We start from the raw sequence: 17,977 nt of genomic DNA, 5'->3' as shown, positions 1-17,977 counted from the left end.
GGAGCTAATAGTGTATCCTCCTGTGAATTCATTTCAAAGTCGTGAATGTACAGCTTGTAGATTTGCAAATCTGGAGTAGTTGCTTAATTCTCCCCAGAGATTACCTCACTTGGCAATTTTACATATTCTCTGCCTCTCTGGAGAGTGTGTAATCCCAGCCCTGGGATTGTTCAGTGTAAGAGGGCTGAGTGTATTAGTCCGTACTAATGCAAAACTTTCTTTGCACTAGGAAAGAAAATTGCTTGAAAAGGTGTGGGCAGATTTTAGACCTGTGGATTTTGGATAGCTGCAGATTAACTGTTGGTTTTTGCAAATCAGTCTAATAATGGTTAAAACGGAAGGTGTCTTTCTGCATATTTTGGAGTCCTGGTATATCCCTGGCAAAACATTTGCTGTTCATCCTTTCTGCTTCCATCATGCTCACTCATCTGGGCTTGTGGTTCAGGTCAGGTTCTCACTTTGATATCTTCAAGAAAGGTTTCTACATTCTCAAAGATGCATGTATCTCCCACTAGACTAAAGCAGAAAATACATGAATCCTGCAGCCATACTAGAGGGGAATCTCTGTGGGTCAGAAAAAATTAGATGGCACAAGTCCCAGTATCCTTCTGTGAGACTGGACTTCAGATTCAAAGCAAACTCAGCACCTGCTGACCTACTAGTTGGAGTTGATCCCCACGAGGGTATAGAAACTCTTGAGCAGCTATGGAAAAAGCTGCATCAGTTTTCTAAGGCATATGAAATTAGATCCTCAGCTGGTGTAAGTCAGCACAGATCCATTGCTGTCAATAGAATTACAGTGGTTCACATTAGCTGAAGAGCTCCCCATTGTATTTTTTTTTTTTTTGATAATAGGATTTTCCACATTGGCCCAACTTTTCAAACAGATGCACACTTAAACACATATGCACATTGTTTGATGTGTCAGGGGTTTGTACTCAGTCTCGGTATTGGCACATACCTCTGACTGTTTGGGCTAGCTTTAGCGTTATCGTTAAACATTTAGATTGAAAGGGCTAAAAATAAAGCCTTCAAGATGTTTTTGCCTAATTCTGACACTGATTTACCCTGTGGTCAAATAATTTTCTTTCTCTCTCACTTAAACATATATGCGTATTGTTTGATGTGTCAGGGGTTTGTACTTAATCTTGGTATTGGCACACACCTCTGACTGTTTGGGCTAGCTTTTACATTGTCGTTAAACATTTAGAATGAGAGGGCTAAAAATAAAGTCTTCAAGATGTTTTTTTTTTTGCCTAATTCTGACACTGATTTACCCTGCGGTCAGGTAATTTTCTCTCTCTATTCTACCTATCAGCTTTAAGGGTCATATTAGTTCTTAACTACCTGCTTCATCTAGGTGGTGTATTACTGCATGTCAGTGGCATCAAACTCCCAAGAGCTGCAATGATTATAAGTCTAATGAATGACTAGAAATTTCTGTCACCTTTCTGTCTTCTGTTAATGGAATGAGATGCTAATGTAGTATACATCCTGGGCCCTGAGGCTTCGTTTTGTTAAGGTAATGACAGTTACCTTTGTTTTCAGTGGGTAAGGGTTGGTCTTGTTAGTCTTTGTATTTAGGGAAGTCACCAGGCTCTCCAGGGTTTGGGTTTCTAATCGACTGTCGTGTATAACCAAGCAAACGACTTTCCAGAGGTACAGGGTTGGGCTTCAAAGGGATAAAAAATTCCAATCCTTCCTGGATATGAAAATTTCCTCCTAGTGTAGAGACTCCACGGAGTATGTACCAAAACAAATACTAACACCAAAACTTAAGGAACTTAAACATGAGTTTTACTGTTGCAATGTTTTATAGTTTTGCTTCTTGCAGATGTGATTGTCATGATAATGAATTTTGGTTACAAGGACCAATTTGCATGAAAGCTGGAGCTTGCATCGCATTTGCATCTTTTGTTCTTTAATGCTGGAATGAGTATTATTACAGGAACATCATCAGTTGATATAAGACACCAGTACGACAAAACATGCAGCTTTTGTTGATTCAGTGCCTTTTTTTTGCAGAGGGCTGTGGTAATGTTAAATGGTTATGATTTGCATTTGAATGCTCTGTTAAACAAGGTAAGGTACCCTTAAAAATAACAAAAGGACAGAATGATCCGTGCTGTTTTTGTCAGGAGACTCTGCTGTCATCGCAGAGCAACATCTGCCTATCATACCGATGTCACCTCATAAGCATGTCTAATATCAGTGCTTCTCTCCTTCTGGACAGCACATTAATTAGCAAAGTTTGCAGGGTAACACGTACTGGAGTGACAGCTGTCTGAGCTGTGATGTAGAAACTAGTATTTTCTCAGTAGCTCTGATGTCTTCTGAAGGAGTCAGTCAGAACTTGGATCATAAACAGATTGAAAGCTTTTAGTTACCAGTTCTACTCAGTAGCAGAATCTGTGTTAAAATGAATAACGAGTGTGGAAAACTCACAGTGAAGAGGCACAGACTTGTGGGTGCCCCTCGGAAGGTACCAGCTGCACTGTAGGCTCAAACAATAAGCAAGCATGAGCTCTAGTTTACACGTTAGCCACTTCGGCTGAGTTCCTGCCATTACTTAATACAAAAAAGATTTCTGCTGCACTCACCTAACTACAAACTCTGACTATATTGCTAAGATGCTTGCACTGTGTTAGATAAGGGCCTGCCAGCATTTCCATTATAAACCCCTAATTTCAGGGATTTACAACTAAGCCATTAAAATGTGCTCCAGGCTGAAACATGTGGGGAAGGTGTTAGTGCTGGAGCAAATTAAAACTTCTTTTAAAAAACATGTGATTGAAAAAGCAAAAAAAAAAAAACCAACATAATTTGTAATAACTAACAAAAATCTTTGGTGCACTTTGATCCACAGTGGGATTTTGTAATTTGGGACCACTCTTGCTTTGTTTTGAATTCATTTTTGCAAGCTTTTAATCTTTTCTCCTTTGTCTTTCATTTTGCGTATCTCAACCAAACTGCACGCAGTTTACTAGGATACATTTATTTGAAAATTGTTCCTTTAACTCCTTCTTTGTTTGACTGCTATATTTACTGCTAGGCTAATATCCAAGGAGGGAAAACTACTAAAGAAAACTGCTGACGGAGATGCTCATTCACAAAGGGCTCTATGAATAAAAAGTTTGTGCTAGGGTATAAAGTAAGCTTACTTTTGTGTGTCATGTGGTTTAATAGCCTCAGACTTACCTGCTTTGGCAAAGTAATAATAACAACAAATAAATACAGTGACCATGTCACTGGCATTACACTGGAGTAATGAGCCCAGTGTCCCGGACCACGTTGCTATGTTGTCAGGCCTTGTCTTCTCACATGGCCCATCCCTGACAAGTTTTCTGGAGACAAAGCAGTAAGACCCTGTTCCTTACCATGTCTATGCATGTATTTAGGTCATCATCCTGAAAGTTGCTGCGTGCACACAAAGGTTTCTATCATTAAAATGAGTTCTGTGCTCCCCTTGAAGAGCCCTCGCCTGGTATTGCAGGTCATGAAACCTGCCCTGCTAGACCTCCGTTGGATAATATGATACCTTCTATAATTTCAAGTAATCTCAGGGTTAAAAAGAAACATTGCAGGAGTCCACACGGCAACCTGCCTTGCTGAAGTGTGATGAATGCCAACGCAGAGGCTTTTTCTCAGCTGCTCCTCTGTGCTGCTCTGCTGGCGAGCGGCAGGGCGGGCAGGGCGAGCAGTTTGCCCTCTCCTCGCAGCCTGGCACACGAGCTGTGGCTGAGATCAGCAGGGCGCGAAGTCGGTACGTCAGGCTGAGCACTGAGCAGAAAACACAGGGCTGTGCCGCCGGCGCTGGGGCAGCACCCTCCTGCACCCCGGGGCGTCCCAGCGCTGCAGGAAAGCCTTCAGCTCCAGTCCAGCAAAGTACTCAAGCGAACGCCTTGCTTTAAGCGGAGGAATAGCTCCCTTGGCCCAAATGTGGGTATTTGCATGCTTACAATTAGACAGTGGCTTTAATGCTTTGCCAGGCTGGCTGCTTCAACTCCACACTCTGCTTTGTAGGTGAATCAGGTTTATTGTTAGAGTACTTCCTAAGTGGTGTTGACCAAAAAACCCCATGCTGACCTAATACAGCCCTCAGCTATATGCAATTTTATTTTTTTTTCCACTGAATCTGTAGTATGGATATAATTAATTCTTCACTTTATTTTCTAAAAAGTACAGGGAATTTCACTTTAGGATGAATTAATATTTTTAAAAGGCAAACCTGCACTTTGCGGCATTGCTTGGTGAACATTATGAGATTATAATACTGTGTTCAACTGTGATTTATTCATGTTTGGCTTGTGAGTTTTGTTGGTGACTAAAAAGCTTTCTTCTTTTGCACATTTTGGCTCTAAACTGATGTTTTTAACGTTGCATTAAAACAATGCAGTTATTGTATAGGGAGTCCTTCAGTGTCTGACAGGCAAGCACTTATTTTCAGTTTGATGTGTTTTGTCTAGTTTTTGACCCATGAGCTCGTTCCAGTGTAATCTGATATTTCTTATTAACCTATTACTCTGCCTTAAAAAAAAGCTAATTATAAACGTATGTAGGTTGTGGACTTGACTACCTTTATCAGAATCAGATAGTTATTGAGAACATACTTTAAAGTGATAGAAAGCAGAAATTATTATCTTAATGATGATGTAACTCTAAACCAAGCTTGATAGATGAATAAATGAGAGGAAGTTCATTCGTCCACTTTGATTCTTTCAGAGGAAGAGCCAGCTTCATCTACGTCTCCTTTTTCTTTTTCTTCCTAGTAGTTCTTTCAGGATTGAATGAGGGAAGTATTCAGCAGTCTGCAACCCCATAAGAATCACATTTCCTGTTTAAACTTTGAGTTGGTTACTTGTCCTGCTGCTTGCTTTCAAGCTCACCATAAAGTAGGTGTTAATCATAATATCCATTCTTGGCCCCCTCGTTGGACTGATGTGAGAGATCACAGTTCAAAAGAGGTTGTTAGGTATCAAGAAACATTGCCTGTACTATTTTAGTGGCCTGCACATTGAGTCCCGAACTGATTATATGAGACCTGATTCTGTAAAGTGATCGGGAGATGCCCTCCTCCTCCTGAAATCAGAGGGGATGGAAGGGCCCTCTTCACTTCTCATTTTCAGGTCAAGAAGGAAACAACATCTTGTGGTACTGGATATTGGAAGTGACAGTCTTCAGTGTATAGGTTTTTCAGAGGGTTTTGTTTTCCAGTGAGGCAAATATTGCAAGTAATTCCTATCTGTAATGGTGGCATATGGCAGCATGAAAAGTGAGGGTAGAATGGTCACACGTCGTGGTGTGGAAAAGTAAGGGCAAAGACCTGAACTTGTAAGATTTTGTATACCCTTCTGTTCTAAGAATTGTGGCCAGGTCTTAAGAGAATAAACTGAAGGAAGGTACCTATCCTTGGGGAGGATGAGCTCTCCCGATGCTTGGAAGTATTGGAAGAAAAGCATTGGAGATTGTAATTAAGTGGGGACTGTATGTCTTGGTATATTGTAATCTGATGTGAGTAGCTGATTAAATACATGTTCATTCGGAGTAATGCATCTGTGGTCCTTTATGCTTACTAATAAAATTTCAGTCATCAAGTTAGGGTTTATTGAAGACCATAATAACTCATTCTGCCCGATACTATTTTCTAGTGTTGTTCCTCTGTGAGCCAGCCCTACACTTACCCTGCTCTAAAGCCAATGATCTGCAAGTGCAGTACAGTATTGCTTCATTAATTCTGCTGAGATTTCCCTCCTTTTTTCCCCCCTTCTCTCCCCTCCCTGCAGTGGTTAATAGCATAAGGGATATTAAATGTCAATCCTGCTGTATCCCTTTGCAAGTTCCAGAAAGAGATGATTGAGTGGCTTATCCCTGCAATCACTGTAATCAGTAAGTAATGACTTAACATCCTGCTGGATAACACGAGGTGGAATCGGGAGAAAACATTAGTTAGCAGCAGAAGCCTGCCACCTGGACAAGGTGGAGGTTAAATTTAGGGAATTGTACACTAGGGATTTTTTTTTCCTGAAAAACAAAAAAAAAAAAACCCGCCCCTAACACCCTAGCAGCCATATTACAATTATACCTGGGTTTTGAAATATAGTAGGAAGTGATAATAATAAAAAGGTTTAAAATGGGTCTCTGCAGCATGCAACGGTACTGTACTCTGCAGCTTGTGCTTTGCAGGAGTCCAGTATCAATCAGACCTCAAAAAATTCAGGCCCAGAGTACTGGGGAGCGGGGGAAAGCAACCAAGAGGTTTGATTTTTAGTAGGAAAAAGGCTGCTGGCAGCTGAAGCTTTAGTGCTATTGTGAGCCTTCCAGAAAAGGGCTCGCTCACTGCCGGTAAGTGCTGGTCTCTGGGGAAGATACCCTAAAAGAGAAAGTGCCTCCTAATGACCTTGCACCACTGTGCCAGCCCGTGCCACCAAAGTGGGGAGGCTGCTTGGCAGCGTGGCCAGGCTCTGCAGCGGCATTGCTTCTCCAAGTGATGGCACCTTCCTCACAGCTGCTGGAAACGGGTGTCAACAAACACAGGGGTGCCAGGCAGCTGGGGGGGATTGGAAGGATGCTAAAAAAAAAATGAAGAAAAGTCTCTGAGAGTTTTCCTGGGTCCAGACTCGGGAATCTGCAAGTGAAGGAGCGACATGGAGTAGGTCTTCTTCATAAAGTAAATAAAGAGAATTTTTAAAAAATCCTTCTGATTGACTTAAAACCAGGCAACCCCTCTGGCAGGCACAGTATTTGGCTTTATGATTTGAGCTGTGTAAATTTAGGCAGTTGAAGTAATTAAATTACTTAACAGGTTTTCAAACGGCATTCATCTTTTCTTTTCTAGATGTTTTCTGTTTCATATCTAACTCCAGTTACAAGGAAACAATCAGGCATCAGTGTTGCATTTGATTATATCCCTGCTCTGTATGTTTCTATTTACTTCCCCTCCGCCTTTTTTTTTCTTTTTCTTTTCTGGAAGATGTAAAGCCTCAGCTTCTGCTTACATAGAAATTGTTACTAAATACATATGCCAATAAGTGTGCTTAGGGTATGGTATGTGATTATGTAAAGAAGGTACTGTATTAAAACTACATTCTCTGTATTCTTTCCAAGCCATATCTCATTATTTTGGGGGTGAGGGTGGGAGGAGAGGGAGATGCAGTCTTTTGCCATCCCAACTAAGAAGGAATGAGATGGATTTTGTTGCTGTGTTGTTATCTTATTTCCCATTAAAAGTTGTTGCCTTTGATGTATACTGCAAGTGGTCGCAATTAATTTGCAGATTCTATTTTTATTCGTAAGGCTGGCGATTCAGAAAAATGTTGATTTACTTGTAAATGTGATCTGGACGTACTGATGAATGTATATTTCAAGTGCGCAGTGCCGCTTTGGGGAAGAGAAGTACATAGGAAATACCAGGTTTTCAGATGATTTTAAAATTTGGCTTGTAAGGCTTTATGGGTCAGATTATCAAAAAGCAGCTCCTAATTGTGTGCCTGCAATCAGCTGGAGCCTTGCTACATATGAGCTGTGTGTGCACATTCTTTGCACATGCCAACCGCTTAAAATACGCTGGTTTCCATTCATTTAGTACTACTTCTCATGCATGTTCCACATGCAGCCAAGTGGAAACGTGAAAACTTAAGTCCCACACATGGAATAGCTTGAAAAGGCACCCAGATATCCCAAACTAAGTGGAGTTTTTTGTTCTGCTTAATAGAACAGATTTGTACTGATGGAGTTTTTCCGAAGATTGGATGATAAACTGCTGAAACTGAAGTTAGTATTACAAACTGTGCTCACTCGCTGTCCCTGTCGTGTGCTTGCTTTTCTCTTCTTTTCCAGCGTCGGGGTTCATACATAACAACAGAGGATTTTGTAGAAAAGTTCCTTCTGGGCCTGACCAGTAGTGTTTTTCCCTCCTCCCGGTCTCCCTCTTTTCTGCCCTTCTTTCTCTCCTTTCTCTTCTCTCTCTTTTCTCTTCTTTCTCCCTTTTTTTTTTTTTTTTGTTCTTTCTTTTAGTTTTCAGAAAGTTGAGTTCCATCCCAATTATTAAATCTTCGGAGACCATTCCCACATGGTTCTGTAAATGGTAGCTTCATCCTGAGTTCTTTCATCTCTTTTCCTGCTCTCCTGGCTTGACAGTTGAAAAGGTCTGACTGTGCCACACAATGGTTTGATTGGTTTCTCTAGGGGAGGCTTTACCCTGCCTCATCATTCGCCAGGCAGGTGGACCAGAAAGTCTCTTGATTCTTTTGTTGCCTCTCAAAGTCCGAGGTCTTTGACTGAATAAATCCTCCGTCATGGGATAATTTGCTAAAAGGAGACTGAAAGATGTGAGAGAAAAGCCTCACTACTTGGGTGCTGAATTAATGAAATAACTGGGCCTTGGAGTTTGCAATTGAAAAATCACCAGGAATGCAATGGGTGGAGACAGGCTTCAGAATGCAAGCCCGTTACTTCCCCGTAATAAACTATGAGAGCTTTAAATGATATTACTAAATACGCCGGCTTGCCTGGCCGCCTCCGGTTATTTGCATTTGCAGCCCCGTTCGGTGGGGGAAGCCCGAGCAGAATAAAAGCCGTTTTGGTGCAGCGCCTAGTTAGTCATTAGATTATTACGAGGGGCTGGAAAGAATTCCATATGACAGAACTAGGGTTGAGTTAACACAGGACGAAAAGTAATTTACAGATAGGCTGTCCTCAGCCATCTTCGTAGCCCCTGATAAGGTTTCATTTCAGAATGGATAGGCGACATTTCCACTTACGGGCCCATTCTGCGACACCTGTGATAACAGCTTCTGGATCCTAATTGAAATTGGTTTCAAAATGGATTTTCACTTTTCTCTGTCTGTGGAAAATATTGAATGGACTCAGAGCTGCCACAGAGAATCCCAGACCTTGGAAAATGGAGCAAGAAGCCAGGATCATCTTTCATAACTGTGTCGATGATATGACAGTTTTGTTATCTGTCTTATTAATGAAATCATTGATCACCTGATGAGGGAGATAATAAACTACATTTTTGCTGCTGTTCGGGAGGCTCAATTAGATTTTTTAAAAATACAGATGGGGGAAAACCAAGCCAAAACAATGAAGTGAACGTTTTCAGGTCTATTTTCAACTTTGCTTTTCTCGAAGATTTTTAGACAGAAGAAGTCTCTGAGACTGTAAAATGCTGACTGCATCTTGAGCTTATTGAAAGTAAAAAGGAAAAAAAAAAACCAAAGAAAACCTGATGCTCACGTTAAGACTTAGCTATTGTTTTTTGTTTTTAACAAACCGCCCTAAGTAAATAACACTTAAGTCCTAGTAAGTGCCATGGAAACTCAGATGAACTGAGAAACAATGGAGCTCAATTTTAGCTGAAGAGGGATTAGTGATCCCAACTCTCTGAATGCCCTGATGTGGACAAAGGCCGGTGCTAAGTATAGCGAACGCTCGCCATGATGCTGGTTCTCCTGAAAATTATTTCTTCTTTAAAAACGGACGTCAGCCTTTAGTTCTTAAAGCTGCTCAGGCATTTTGGAAAAATAAGTTCTTTCCTTTTTTTTTTTTTTTTGTACTAATGTACTTGAGAAGATTTTTTAAATGCCAGCAAACGTAGTAAACCTCCTGCTTGGGATAAAATGCATGTGGCAGGCTTGGAAAATAAAACCTGAAAGAATTTTGTGATGTGTTGTTTCTCTGTCTGTTTTCTAATTATTGGGGAAAAGAGATAAATCTGTTGTTTGTGCTTGGTTGCTCTGGAATGCGCGCTGTATTCCTTGAGGAAGGTGGGAAGGGATAGTTTTTCTGAAGAGGGATGCCGGTGACTTCTCATATTTCACTGTGAATTGTATCCTAGGTGTTTCTTCAATCCCTCCGCTGGTGTGGGTCAATCTATCCCCCTTTTTAAGCTTGAAAGGGGAGCTCTGATCAAAGGCTTGAATGATGTCACTGATCTCTGGTGATTGATTAGGAACAGAAGTTCTGGAGCATTTTGCATGTCCGCCTTTTCCTTATCACTTCAAATCCATTAGTGCCTACCCATTAGGGTAGCTTTCAGTCAGGGGAAAAATAATCCACGCACATATATATGTGTATATATATGCTTCCCATGTGTACGGATATAGAGAGAAAAGGAATAGGAGAGTGTACAGGATTCATGGTCTGAGTTATAAATGTATTTCGCTTTAATGTAAAAGGAAACTATTTTTATTGGTCTGTGTTGGTACAGGGGATATTTATTAATTGCTAAACTCTTGAGTATAATTCTCCTCTGTTCTTCTGCAGCTGCTCTCACAGATTTAAATCCACGAAGGTCTCTGTCGTCAGTGGGTTTTTGGCTGCTTTGCTTTCGTTTGCTGTAGTTTACCCAGGGAGGAACCATGCCCCTGGTTGTTGTTTCTTTGCTGTGCCTGTGATGCACGTTAAGATCCGCTGTGTGTGTCAGTGGCTTAGAGGTCTTTTTTGATTAGAGATGGAAAAATAAATATTTTAAATGTACGTCTCTTGCAAGTTCAGAGTTAGCCAGAATGTATGTTAAGCTGTTAAGAGAAAAGATCTTTTCGTTCGTAAAGGAGGAGCAGTCCTCTGACCCTCCGTGGTGTAGGAGCTTGTGCGATGGGGTTTACTCGAATACATAGGGGTGGTGTGTGGGAGCAGGCGGTACAGGACTTGCATCTGACTTCACTGTGGTATAGATGAGGAAGATGGGTGGTGTGAAGCTAGAATCCATTCCTAAATATACTACTTCTAACAGCATATTGTGATTTAAATGAGTAACTTAAAAACTCTGCAAAGGCTTTAAAAATCTTGAGTTAATTAATTATTCCAGTAAATGGAAGCTTTCAGTGTGTAGGATAATTCAAAAATGTTAATGTTATTTTTGTGTATCTCTTTTCCCCTTTCCTTTCAGTAGGTTGGCTCATTTCTCTCTCTCTCTCAAATCTCCTTCGCTCTCTCTTCTACTGTTGTGCATTTCACACCAGGAGATGACAAGTCTTGTGATTGCAGCAGAGGCAATTGAAAGAAAATAAAAAGAGAGTTCTTTTTCTCTGGTGCTGGCCCATGAACATACCGTAAAAATTGGATTAGACACACCTAGAGTTGGGATTGATTGCATCTTGAATGGGAAATTAGAACATCTGAAAAATTCCTTTTTGGATGGAACAGAAGCACAAGAAGGAAAAGTTGGATGGAAACCAGAGAAGAACTGTAAATCACTGTTAAAGTTACTTCCTATGGTTTACCATTGGCTGTCAAAGAAAATTGCCTCGGGCTTGTTTATAGCTAATTCCTTCTATAGAAAACTTCAATTTGTGGACTGGCCTCTGAACGGGATTGATAACTCTGTTTATAGACCAGGATGGGTATCTAAAGATAACAGATAATGCAAATGAAGCTTTTTTGATAAGCTGGGAAAGCAATTATGGATACAACTTGGTTGATGGATTTCAGAGTGCCTTTTCACAGATTATAGATTTATTTTTTTTTGCGTTATAGTTTTCTTAGCGGTGTTAGAAAAACAAAATCAACGTCACTCGAATAGAACTAAAAAGATGGAGCGGCTGATATAACCAGCTTTCCTACCACTTGTAAACACAGGGAATCAGATTAAAAAAATAAACAGGCAGTCCTCAGCCTTCTCTGGGAGAAATATGATTTGATAAAAATGTGTGTTTAATATTCAATTTACAGTTTCATCCGAAGTGTGTAAACCTAGATGTCCCACAGGAGTTTACAGCCTGCTCCAACTTTACCTCAGATAAAACGCTCCTCGTAAGCTGTCTTCCTGCTTTTATTTTCGAATTTGTATTTCTGCTGGAGCGGGAGGGCAGAGGCTGGACCCCACGAGTTGTTTGAGTCTCCTGGGGGTGCTCAGCACCTGTGATGATTAAGCCCTTAACCCTGGACTGGTTTCAGTGCTGGCCGCAAGGCGTATCCGTGCAGAGTGGGCTCAGGAGGCGACTGCAACCGCCTGGCATGCTTCCCGCTAAACTCCATGGATTTTCCCATTGGAAGTGCCTAGGAAGCTACGGCTTCTCACAGCGAAGAGGAGGCCTTTTCAGGGATAGTGGCTGCCGGATGGGAGAGGGGAGGCTTGGCTTCCCCACCTCAGCTGTGGTCCAGCCTGCTGCTTCTGCGGGTTACGGACCATGCCCCCTGCAATGGGCACGTGCTTTCCTTACCCCTTGGCCTTTGCGGGGCTGCCCCAAGGAGGCAGAGCTGCCTGCTCCCAGCAGCTCAGGGGACATCCACCCCTTCCTGGGCTGAGGGCTCAAAACAGGGAGCTTGACTTGCAGGATCTACAGTGAGATAGGGATGAGACAAAATTAACCCTGTAGCCGATGCGTGGTACAGTCACAATTTCATATTGTTCTTTAGTGGTAAGACTGAGCTTTATTTCATTTAAGGCCCCAGTCCACAACTCACTGAAATACCAAAAGGATTTTTAGCAACTTTAACTAGTCCAGGCTTTAAGTATTTACTCTTACGTGTTGCTTTCCAGTCTCCTTACTCAAGCCCTTGTCTTTTAATTGGTTCCCTTCAGTGGGACGTCTGGGCTCCAGACACCCTTAATCACTGAATTATAACCTTCATCTCTGAAACTTGAGATAACTTCTCATAAATCTATCTCAGGACCTAAGCTTGGAAATGTGCTTTTTTTGCAAATATCCTATTCTGAAGGCTCTTCGTATGAACAAGAAAAGAAATAATTATGACAGTTCCCATGCAGTTGTAATAATTAGAGTGACTCCTTGTAGTTTGAACTACTCCAGGTTTCAGGGGGTTGGTAAGATACAAACTTTGCTTCTATCATGAAGCCAGTTGCACGACTGCCATTGACTTCCATGGGAGCAACATGGGAATCCTTTTATTTTAATTGATATTTAAATATTCAGTCACAAACTGCATTAAAACTCTTCTGTTTTTCACAGGCATTTTCAGTGCCTTCATAAAGGATCACACCTCTCACTAGAAAGCAAAACTGGAAACAGCAGAATTTCACTTAGAGAAATGCGAGACTTCTAAGCTGTTTTAGCATTATTTTAAGCCTCCTTTTCTGAATGTGTGTACGATGAATTATTTCTTACCTTCAAAGACTTTTGGCTGAAGGATTAGAGTGAATGGACATTGGCATCTTTCAAACACCAGCACAGGTACAGGATCACAGTGTCTCTGCCAAAAGCAGTATGGATCTGGAATCCCTCAAGGGATTTCTTCCAACTTGATTCCCCACATTCATCCCAATCTAAGTCAGTGCCATGTTTTCTACGTATTGGTCAAGGAAAAAAAATTATGGCAGGTTTTATTTAATATTTCAATTTGATATGCATCAGCATCTTCTTCTGGCGGTCTCCCTGAGCTTAAAATATCTGTTCCAAGACACCATTTTGTTTGCTGAAATGATAGAGGTTAATGTTGCATATATACAAGCGGAAACAATTTAAAAGTCCTGTTCTCAGCTTTGAACACTTTCCTTTGGTGGTTCAGAGGATAGGGGGAGGTAGGTTGATTTTGCTATTGAAATTTCCAAAGACCTTTTTCTTCAGCCATCTAACTTAAATCAGAATTAAAGCCTTGCATACATTTCCTTTGGCACCATGAAATCGCTTATTTTTTTCTCTGAGAAATAACCTCAATATGAAGGGTACCAAAACATCTAAAGAAATAAAAATATTTCAAGGGACTGTGATTTATTGCTACATTTATCTTCAAGGCTCAAAACAGATGCTAAAAATAAGTCTAGTCTTAAAAAAGTAATAATTATATATATAAATTAGTAAGAACCTTGAACAAAGATATCAAAAATTCTGCCAGGTATTTGCAAGAGAGGGAGAGAGTGAGAAAGAGTGAAAGAAAGGAAGAAAGGCAGGGCCTAAAGGAAAGGGAAGGAAGAAAAGGAAGAAGGGAAGGAAGGGAGGAAGGAAGAAAGGAAGGAAGGAGCTCTGTGCTCCTCTATGGTGCTCTCATTTAAACAGATTTCAGGTGAATATTTTGGTTGTCATAGTTGGACTGAGAAGCTGTCAAAAATCAGTATTTTAGCATTGTTAGACAGAAGTCGTTGTTCATGGCACCAGTACTTCAACTGCAGAGGTGTAAGACCCTGTATGTAGGCGCAGAGTAGTTGATACAGAATGACTTAGTACGAATTTTTGTAGTAGGTGAATTTCAGAAGAATATTGTATTTCAGACTCCTTAATTATGGGGGAAAATGTTACCTTTAGACATAAACGTTAGACACGACGGGAGAGAGCAACAGGAGTTTTTTGTTTGGATGTCTGAACACAATTTAGGCTGCTGCTTTTGCGTTTGCATTTGGCCAGGTGTACTGTGTTGCATTTGCATTGCTGGCCCTCTGAGATGCGTAGGCTTTTTGGGAGGTGAAGGCAGAACCTCAGCCCAACGCAAGAACGGAGCAGGACCTGGGCACAGTGTTGAGTGCTGGCTTTTGTGGCAGTCCCAGATAAGCCAGACTTCCTGGCCAGGCCTCTGTGTAAGTGGGGTTGCACTGAGCATGTGCTCGGCAGGGATGTGACGGGCATCCCTCGTATCTGCAGGTCTCAGGCGTGGTCTGGCTGTAAGCAGTATTGCCTTGTACAGATGCTTCTGGATTTCCAGGAATCTTGGCTGCTGTGGAAACCAAATCCTTGGCAGTCTGGTTGTGAGAGTTCCCTGTCTTGCAGGATTAAACTTATTTTAATGTGGAATGTACCTAAACAACGAGAAATTTAGAGGAATCTAAGGAAAATCCTTTATTTTGTTTGGCTTTTTTTTTTTTTTTTAAGCGATAAAGAGAGCAGTGAAATTGCTTTTCCTTGGTTCTGCTGGAGGAGTTGCAGAAGGCAGCAGTGTGTATATCTCAGGCTATCAAGCTGTAATTGAGAGGGAGAGCATTCAGGACTAAGCAACAGTTAATTCTTCTTCAAAATGTAAAGAGCCCTTGAAGTTAGGTGGATGTTAACTAAAGTAAACACAAACCATGAAGAGGTATGAAATGATCTCACTGAAAATCTGTTTCCCAGCTTTCTGTCCCTTCAGGTTGTAGACTGTTCTTTCGCTCTTTCTGGAAGTCAGGCAGAATCAGTTTCCAACCTGAAAAGTGAGACATAAAAATAAAAATGCGCAGATGTTGCAAACCACATGGTAACATTGCTGCTTCATCTGTTCCCTTCTCCTAGGTAGGTCCATCCAGTCTAAACTTTCTCTTAAGAGGTCAGCAAAGAGCGTGAAGTTGGCTCATGTGACTACTGCCATGTGATCCCAGTGAACCCAGTTTATTTCAAGGAGTGAAATTGAAAGGCAGAGATGGAAGCAGGTGGAAAGGGAAAAGGACATTCCACTTAGAGATTAGAGTGCTTTTGTTATTGTGCTTTTAATTATTTTTTTTTAAATTGGTATCTGGTACAACTTTTTTTAAAAAAAAATCCACTCAGAAGGCTTCTATTTATAAGCATGTATTTCTTTTTGTTTCAGTGCTGGAGATGCCTGTGAGTGACTTAAAACTAAAAGGGACCGTGTAGGCAGGGGAAAGGAGAAGGATGTTTTACATTTCAGCGTTTTAGGAAATAAAAATTAGCAAACACTAATAGGTGTCTGTTCTTTCCCATTCTTTATTAAAATACATGGGATGTGGATCAAATGACTTTATTCAGCACTCAGCATTTCAGCTACCTTGAAATGGGAGACTGGAGGCAGTCGGATAAATTCGCTGGAAAGTTGCCCGGTTTCACTGCTGCTTATATAAGCTTGCCTGTATCCTCTGGGGAATACTGTTTTCTAACATGTTGTATCAGGATGAGTATCCCTGTGTTCCCTTTAGCTCTGGGGTGCCAGAAGTAGATGAGTGGTGATGGTGGTGGTGATGATGATGGCTGTCTCTTTCTCTCTCTCCTTTCTGGGGTTAACGAAAGGCAGTCGTTAGGGACCTTTGCCAAGTCAGGGTGCTACCCCTTACTGCTTTGCTATCATCTGAAAATAACATGCAATGTACATTACTCACAATAAGCAGTTATGGTCGAGTTATAAATTATTTTGCAATTGCCATGTTTTTGGAATTGCCTAAATGAACTTGTCGTGGAGCCAGCATAATTAAGGATGTGCAAGTGACTCCCTTATTAAACTGCCTTCTTGTTGGGTTTCAAGAAACAAGCCATCACAGCTTACTTATATGCTGGTATTTATCTCTGCAGATGTATGTTCAGCTCTTGGCTGTGCTACATTTAAGATGGGATTTGAGGTCTTGCCCTTACCTCTGTTGAATAGTTGTTGGATAGTCAAAAGGAAATTCCTAAGAGTTTCCAACTTTTGAGACTAGTACTGTCAATTCACCGCTGGGGCAGCTGAGATGGCTGTGAATCTGTAAGCACTGCAGGCTGGACCTTCTTGTCTTTGTCATGGTGGTAGCACTGGGAAACATCTGTTCATGGAGGCAGACCCTTTCTCTTATGAACACACACCCAAATTCCCTACTGGAACCTGTAAATGAGCACACGTTGGGTGCAACTACATGTGCTCCAATTTACCACTGCATTCTTCTGCTTGGGTTACTTAATGCAGAACCACGAAGTCATGCTCTCAAAAGCCTGTGCCAGTAGGTGACAATCTAGCTTCATTATCTACTGGCCTAATTTTATGTCAAGAATTGCCCTCAGCTTCGCAATAAACTCTTGCAATTGGGTACAAAGTCTGTTGATGCTAGTTATTTGCGGTTTACAGAGCTTGTTGAGGGTTGGAATGCCCTGAGGACTCCTGTGAGGCTTGGAGTGACAAGGACAATGCATCCTCTGGTACATTTCGGAGTGAAAAAAAACCTGTTAGGGTATTTATGATCCAAAGAGGCATTTAGCATGAAGGTCCTCTCAGGCAGAGCAGAGAGATGCTCTCCTGACAGAATAAGCAAGACCTACAGTGAAGCAGATCTGTTGAGGGCAGTGTGAAGAGGAGGCTGGGAAGAGAGTTGGATAATGGCAGTGGTCAAGAAGCAGAGGTGACATAGGTCACCTCGAGGGGTTGTATAACAATCATTTATGTTATCTTAATTCCTTGCTGTCTCCCTAACTGGTGGGGGTCCATTCCTCTTCCTTGAGAAGTCTCTTTTGTTCCTTGCCTGGAACCCACTGATCTGGGTGGAGGAAATGTCATCGTGTAGCACATTCCAAACTGTCGCTAATGCAAACTTTTACAGTAAAATTAACTTGAAACAGTGATTGCTTGAAGATAAGGACCTGACCTAAAAATCCCTGGTCCACATAATTTAAAAGGGTCTTTGGATGCTGATTGGCGTTATTTACACAGGCTGCTACCCTGGAATCATTTCTATGTATGTGTGTTGGTGGGACTGGGATGTTGTATGTAAAACGCCCATTTAAGAATAGAGTTATAGGTTGAATGAAATTAGCGGAGGATCTCCTGGTTTCTTTTCACCACAGATGTAAGAGGAGATTCTCTCTCATGATTTATATGGTTGATCGAGTTAGAATAAAGTGGCAGGTGTCATTCTGCATGCATTGAGTCTGCACTGGTGGAAGCGATTGTTCACATGGCTTTTGCATATGCTCTGGGAGTTGCTGTTAAGTCAATATTTACTTCTTGGGGAGTAGATGCCAGAGTCATGTCTGAGAGGTACTACTGCTGCGTCAATGAAAGAGTTATTCACTATGTCATCAAGCATCCTATGGTGCAGATTCACAAAGTTCTAGAAATGTTGTGATGATGAGCTTGTGGTAAGTAGCCGGAAACACAAAAGGTGTTTTTCAGCAACTCTGTACAACCTTCCAGATCATCTATTTACAAAATGTTGTGCAGTGGCTCTCTGATGTTTCACAAGCACCTTTTTAAATGTTTCTCCTTTAAGATCTTCAACACCATCAAGAAAGGCATATGCCAGTTGGCATCAATGAACTTTTGGTTAGAAGTTTTACTTTGCTGGGGGAGGATGATGGGGGAGGGGAGAGAATTCAGTTGTCGACTTCTGGAGCCGTTTTAATTAGTAGCCTTT

General features: G+C 41.3%; 1 protein-coding gene across 3 annotated transcripts in view; it reads left to right on the top strand.

Annotated features, from left to right (window-relative positions):
• Positions 1–17,977, top strand: part of GLI3 (GLI family zinc finger 3) — a 213,953-nt gene that overhangs the window by 15,524 nt on the left and 180,452 nt on the right. The window lies entirely within an intron of this gene.

This window comes from Larus michahellis, chromosome 2 (assembly GCF_964199755.1).
Source record: "Larus michahellis chromosome 2, bLarMic1.1, whole genome shotgun sequence".
Classification (NCBI taxonomy): domain Eukaryota; kingdom Metazoa; phylum Chordata; class Aves; order Charadriiformes; family Laridae; genus Larus; species Larus michahellis.
This window is presented reverse-complemented; position numbering and strand designations above follow the sequence as displayed.